Below are 6614 nucleotides of genomic sequence, written 5' to 3'. Positions count from 1 at the left end.
TCTCTGTGTGGGTAGGCAAAGCTAGGTGCTAGATGTTTACCAACAAGGTGAAAAGTACCTTTGGAGGCTCAGATAAATGTCTAAGCTTTTGTTTAGTCAAAATTAACTTTCTATACAGTACATTAAGTAATTAGCTGTCCTTTTCCTCTTGTGCCCTTCCCAAGCACAATAGACAAAGTTATCAGTATTCTTGCCAGTAATTCACCTATTATCTCAGTTTAAAAGTATTTCATTGTTTCAAGGACAGTTTTTAATATACAGAAGAATGTTCCTGTCAGGCTGTGATATCTGGGCATGATCTCACCATTCATTCAAGAGGAAAAATAAAAGCTTCTTCTCTGAAATGGCCAACCTTACTACAGCTTTAAAAGCACTCTTTGGGGAGCTGAATAAAAGCAAATGGCAAACTAAAAAGTGTTGCTAAGGAACAAATCCAGATGCTTCCAGAATTCATGACAAAAAAAAAAAAAAAACCAAAAGCAAAAAAACACAAAACCCAACCAACCAAAACAAAACAAAACAAAAACAAACAAAAACCCCCCTACACACAGACACACCCACTAAATTGGACTAATGATTTCCAAAAGTAAACTATCAGATAGCTATTCTTCTATTATCCAACGGTGCTAGTTTACTAAATAAGGAAATAGTAAGAAAATAAGAGCTTTGAGAGCCAGTATAACTAATAAACATGAATGAGGATGCTCTCCAGAGGGAAAGATTTGCACAGGACCTGAAATTGTAGTAAACATTCTACTTTAAAAACGCCCATGGAAAATCACTTAGACAAGTTGCACAGTTGATTGGACTTGTTGTATTGGCGAGAATCAGGTGGAAAGCCCACAGTAATAGTGCACTTTGACGCAAGGAAAGTTCGTGTTGTCATGACGACTAATGTGTGATATGTGCTGACATGCCCTGCAAGGCAGTCCCACACTCCCAGCCACTTACCCGTAGCAAAAGATGTTCTCAAAAACTTCCACTTTTCAGCTATTCAGTAGTTGTAAGAGAATGACCTCACAGCTGTAGCTGTTCCCAGATAAGTTCCTCCTTAATGCACACAGCTTCAGGTGTTTGGTTTTCTGTGTTACCTATCAGCACTTCTTCATGTTTCTGCTGAGCTTAGCTGGCTGATGGGGTTTGGTTTTTCCTTTGATTCTTAGTCTTCTAACAGTGTGGCTTTTCTCATTGCATGTATGAAGAATTATGTAAATGTATCTTAATGTCTGGCTATAAAAGGTCAGAAATTGTACAAAACAGTTCATGAATAGCTGATGCCCAAATAAGTCCTATTCTTTTTTCAAATGTGAAATCTTGTACTCATCCAAACTTGCTAGAAGAAACATTACCTGTGAACAAGTAAATGGCCAAAGTACTGATCACTGGGCATAATTTACCAGAGTAGAAAGCTATGGAATACCTCTCAAAATGAAATGGTCAGTATGTTTTTGGTCTTAGAAGAAACTATGGTTATCTGAGGTTTTATTTGATTAAATAACATAGGGATATATTTGTTTTGTGATTCCATTTTCCCGAGTTTCTCGTAATGCGATAGTACCTTTATATGTCTTTGTAGAATCTCTTTCTTTTTTCCCAAGACAATTAGTATATGTTTTTTATTACATAGAATTATGTTAAAATGTAAAAAATATTTTAAATAATTACATGACACAGAATTTCCCTCTTTTAACAATGAACATACTTCCATTTCTAGCTAACGGCAACAATAAAAAACTGTTTATTTTGTCGAGGACAGCTCCACTAACACCATGCTAATTGATGCTTAATCCAACTTCATTTGAGATATTTCTGCTAAAGGCATTTGGAATGGACTCTGAAATACTGGTTCTTATGGAGGAAGATAGTTATTTTGACTTTTTTTCCTAAGGTTTATTGGACATCCCTTTGGCTGCAGGGTGAAAAAAGTTGGCGTTCTTCAAAGAGCAGTTTCCTTTTATTAAAATCTGCAGTCAGAGAAACACAGCTTTCATTGTGCTTTCTCCTATATGAGTCATGTTCTCAATGGGTGATTGATCAACACTTTGTCAAGCCTGGACATGGCAAACTACAAAAGCAACATGATGAATGGAATTTAAAATGTGTTTCAAAATAGAATTCCTTCTTTATGATCAAAATGAAAGAAAATATTCCACCAGCACCTTGGATCCAAAATAAAACTGCCAAGTTAAACATGACAAAGTTAATTTAAGGTTGTATTCTGACTGCTATGTAGACATTGAAGAGAAAAGTCAAACAGAACAAGATAGATCAACAAGTGGACTAAGCAATGTTACCTTTGGATCTCATAATTGCTCAAGCATCTTGAAAAGTCAGAAGAAAAGTGATGGTACTTAAGCACATTCCTGGACTAAAGCATCTCCCCTGTCTGTCCCCCTGTCATGTACCTCTAATGGATAGTGACCAGAAGGAAGATGGGAGCTCTTCTTCCTTGAATGTGAGGTTTTTGATTATTGTGATTTCCTTGTATATTCAGTCTTCTGATTAATTACATTTTTCTAAATTTTTTTAAGAAATGGCACCTGGAGATATCACAATATTCTTCTTCCTTTAGATGCCTTGCTTTTTTTCCCACTGCTAACCCCATGTCTCTTACTACTTCACAAGGTGACACCTGCCTTCAGTCCTATGTGTGTTCTTGCAGTTTTAGACTACAGGCTTTCTGGGATAATTCCTTGCCCAAAAAGCTGGGCAACATGATCTTGACTAAGTGCTTAAACATAACAGCACAGTAAGTAATGAATAACGAACAGCTTTTTTTTTTATGTATAATAGAAAAGGTGGATTTTAATGTGACCGTTACCTGGAATAAAGATGACAACATTTTACAGAGTTACAGTTGGGAAGCTGCCAGGAAGAAGTGGCCTGATAGCAACAACTTGTGATAAATTTCCAAAGAGTGGCAGTTTCAAAGGTACCCCTGACAGAGCCTCAATGCCATTTTTTTGGAATCCTTCTTCTGGCTGACGAATGTTGGTGGCCTCGCACTGAGATGCGTGCTTCCTGTCATCCAACAGGTGCAACTTGGATGTGCTCATTGTTAGATTATGCGATTAATTGTGGGATTATGTGTGACTCCTCAGCCTGACTGGGCAGGCCAGTGTGCTGCTGGAGTGGTGGAGAGCCCCAAGAACTCTGTGAGAGACCCTGCTCCATCTCTCCAAGGCTGCTCCAGGAGCCACCTGCTTGAGGTATCCATACTGTGTGTGTGTATACGGATATATTTCTCGCTAAGGGGTGGCCATCCCAGCTAGCCAGGAAGGGAACAAGATGGGGTTATTTACCTATAGCACTTATGTTTGTGTGAGGGCTGACCCTGCCCTCACACTGGCTGTGCTGGGACACATGGGGTGGTGTCACCCTGATCTCTATCAGGCCACCAGCTCTGTCAGCCCCAGTTTCGTAAATCTTTTGAACATCAATAGGCTGCTGTAAACAGGGAAAGTGACACAATACAGCAATTCCAAGATACTTCAGATGTCTTCAAAATAGCATGTCTAGAAGCGTAAAAAAACAAACAATGCCTATTTATACATTTTATTAGTAATTTTAGATTGCATGCATAAAGTTTCTGGAAGTATGCTCTTGTAATTTGATTAACAATATCTTTCTTATTAAGTGGGTTTTTGAATGAATGGTGGTTGTTTTCTTCAGTGTATTCTCACAGGAGGATAGTCAAAGTTTGCATTGTCTAACTTAACTTTCCTGTTTCCCAAGAAGATTCATGCAAGGAAATCCTTTGACAAAGTTGAAATGCACATTATTTCGTTTGGTGGATACTATTGCCCCCTGGAGGCCATTTCTCAGTCATCAAAATATTAGATTGGAACTTAAATTAAAACTTAGAAATGTTTCCTATTATAAACAAAATATTCCCTTTAGCAATTAAAAATATTGCGACTTTAATTAAAAGGGTTTACGAGCTTATCAGAGAAATAACTTATTTCTTACTATGCTAATTATTTTTCTACATTTGCTGTTTAGATTTGCAAATTGCTAGAGAGTAAAATTTAATCGGTTTTTAAGGGAGATGAATATTTAATTTGAATACAGTACTTGGGAAAAATAAGGATTTTGTGAATATGTGTGCGCATTTTTTCAAACAGTGTAGATAATCAGCCTAGGGAGTGTGAGTGTTTCCACATGCACTGCAGACAGGTTTGTATGCAATGCTCTCTGAAGTCACTCATTTTGCCCATGGAAATTGCTCATATTGCTTCTGTTGCTCATGGAACTGCAAGGGAAAGGGCAGCACAAGGCTGTGAGTAGAGGCAGCACTGGGTCTCTCTCAGGTGCTGTACTGCACCTGGTTGGCAACAGGGCTGAAATGGAAGGCAGCTCACAGAGCTCAGAGCTCTGTGTGGCCAATTGACAGCAAGGGTTCAGCTGATGGCCAAGTAACTCAAACCTCACATCCATCTCCTCCTCCACTGCACAGCCTCCTGGAATGGGACCCCTGCTGGGCTCCATTCCGGGGGCACATAGGGTGACCTTCTGAAGTGGAAACAAGATCCCTGCATTTGTGTGAAAAGCACGTCCTCTTTTCCCTTCATTTCTGGGTCTGCTAGAGTCTTTGGGCTTTTTTATAACAGTTCAGTGCATTGCTATCTGCAACTGACACTCAGCCTAGACAGCAGTGAATGTCAGTCACTGGCCATTGGAATAAAATCACAACTATTGATCCAATTGCACTGTTAATAATTAATTTGACTTATCACACAGAAAGATTTTTTTGATGTGACTACAAGCCTATTTCTAAATATTTTGTTCTTACTGGCATTTCTAAACACTGTCCCTACTGTTATGAATGAAGTGTTAATTTATACATGTTAAATTATTTTGCCTTTGTAATTATTCTCTTGCCTGTGCTTGTAACAGACTTTTTTTTTCCTTAGGTGCTCTACCAGTCAGCTGGTGCTCTGATTTCTGCTGCCTGCCCTGCCTCCCAGAATAGTTTTGCTATTCTGCACCAGGCTTCCTGCCGTGGTGAGCACCAGCATTTCAGGACACAGCCGTGCTGGCAAAGAAATAGCCCCATACTAGTACAAAGAGTATCAGGTCTGTGAAGGGAACGGAATAAGGGCAGTGCTGGGTACAGCTTCTCCTACCTATTGTCTGGCCCCAGTATCTGGTGTATCTGGTGGCTAATGAACCATGCACCAGGAGAGACTCCATGTTCCAGACCCCTTCTTGGTATTTGGCTGCTGCTTACCGTTCTCACATCAATCCCATGTTGCAGGAAGTCTGGCAGCTTTCTGAACAGGCATATGGAGAGCATTTGTTTCTCCTTGCAAACTCGTTGTCTGACGGCTGTACATGTCCCCTCTTCTCCTGCTCTTTCTTTTCTTTCTCTCCTCACCATTGGGTTCAATACTTCATTTTATGCAAAATATAATGTGGTCTGTTGCACTGAGCTTCATTAGTACTTCATGTAAACTGAGTTGCAGCCTTAAAATCTGCTGAAAATCAAAGAAAGGGTGCCCAGTGAGGAGTGCAACATCTGGGCTTGAACTGGTTATTTTCTGCTCCTAATGTCACTACCACATGCAGTAGGTTCAAGTGTTGTAGTATAGCAGGGTAATATCTGTTCAAATTTTTACTGTTTTTTTCCGGGTACACTTGGGAATAAAGGCTTCACATCATCTCAGATGCCAGGAATTTGCAGTAGAAGCTCTCTTGATATGTTTCCTAGCTAATTAAAAGAATTAAATTTTCTGCTGGTGGAAGTGCTCAGTCTGTGACATATCTCAGCAGTGTTGATAAAGTGAAAAATATTTAAAGTTTTGAGGATGATCTGATGATTTGAGTCTTATCAAATGAGATTACATTTATATGCTTCTACCTTATTTTATGTATCTCTTGCATATACTAAGGTTAAACACCTACATGAAAACCAACATTAACAGTTTATTACTGTTCCTTCCAAAATTCCAGCTTTAGAAATTAAGACATGCACAGACAGAGGAGCATTGAGGATGCTCATTACAGTGTGTGGAAAAGTCTTTACTGTCCTCCCCCTCTATAGGTTCCCTCTGTTTCTTCCTGCCAGCTCTCATCCTGCTTCTACATCCCTAATCCTCCAGCCAGAATCCTTATTATGTGGCTTCCACTAGATATAAGTATACACCAACATAAACATAATTTTAAAAATTCTCCCCGGTTCCTGAATGACCCTGGGTGTCAAGTAAATGAGGTCACCCCCCAGTCACCTCCTGCACTCTTACTGCAGCAGTGCTGGCGCAGCCTGGGCGGATGGGAATCCTGGCCAAGGCCACAGCCCAAGGGATCTGAGTAGCCACTTTACAGATTGAGGCAGAGAAGAACATCAGAAGAGGAGGAGGATGTAATCTGGAAGGAAGGAAAGGACTGCAGAGACTTTCACCATGTAAACAAGCTGGTTCAGAGGCAGGTGGGATGTCCAGTTCATCCTTTTGAGAACATCTGGGATGGACCTGCCAAAATTGTCAGAATAGGTCTGACTGATGAACCTTAGAAGGGGTGTAAAGGGGCTTTTAAGGTGTGTGTGATTAAGTTTCACCAGGTTGAAAATGGATGAAATATCCATTTGCTATCCTTTTGAAAGGGAAAAATATAAA

The 6614-nt window shown here is 39.7% G+C and overlaps 1 long non-coding RNA gene across 1 annotated transcript; it reads left to right on the top strand.

The window, feature by feature from the left end:
* Nucleotides 1-485: 485 nt before the first annotated feature.
* LOC117245626 lies at nt 486-5732 on the top strand. Its single transcript, XR_004500513.1, has 3 exons — nt 486-2932; nt 3036-3209; nt 4914-5732. It is a non-coding gene; the product is annotated as an uncharacterized LOC117245626 (long non-coding RNA).
* Nucleotides 5733-6614: the final 882 nt, after the last annotated feature.

Source organism: Parus major, chromosome Z (genome assembly GCF_001522545.3).
Source record: "Parus major isolate Abel chromosome Z, Parus_major1.1, whole genome shotgun sequence".
Lineage (NCBI taxonomy): Eukaryota > Metazoa > Chordata > Aves > Passeriformes > Paridae > Parus > Parus major.
This window is presented reverse-complemented; position numbering and strand designations above follow the sequence as displayed.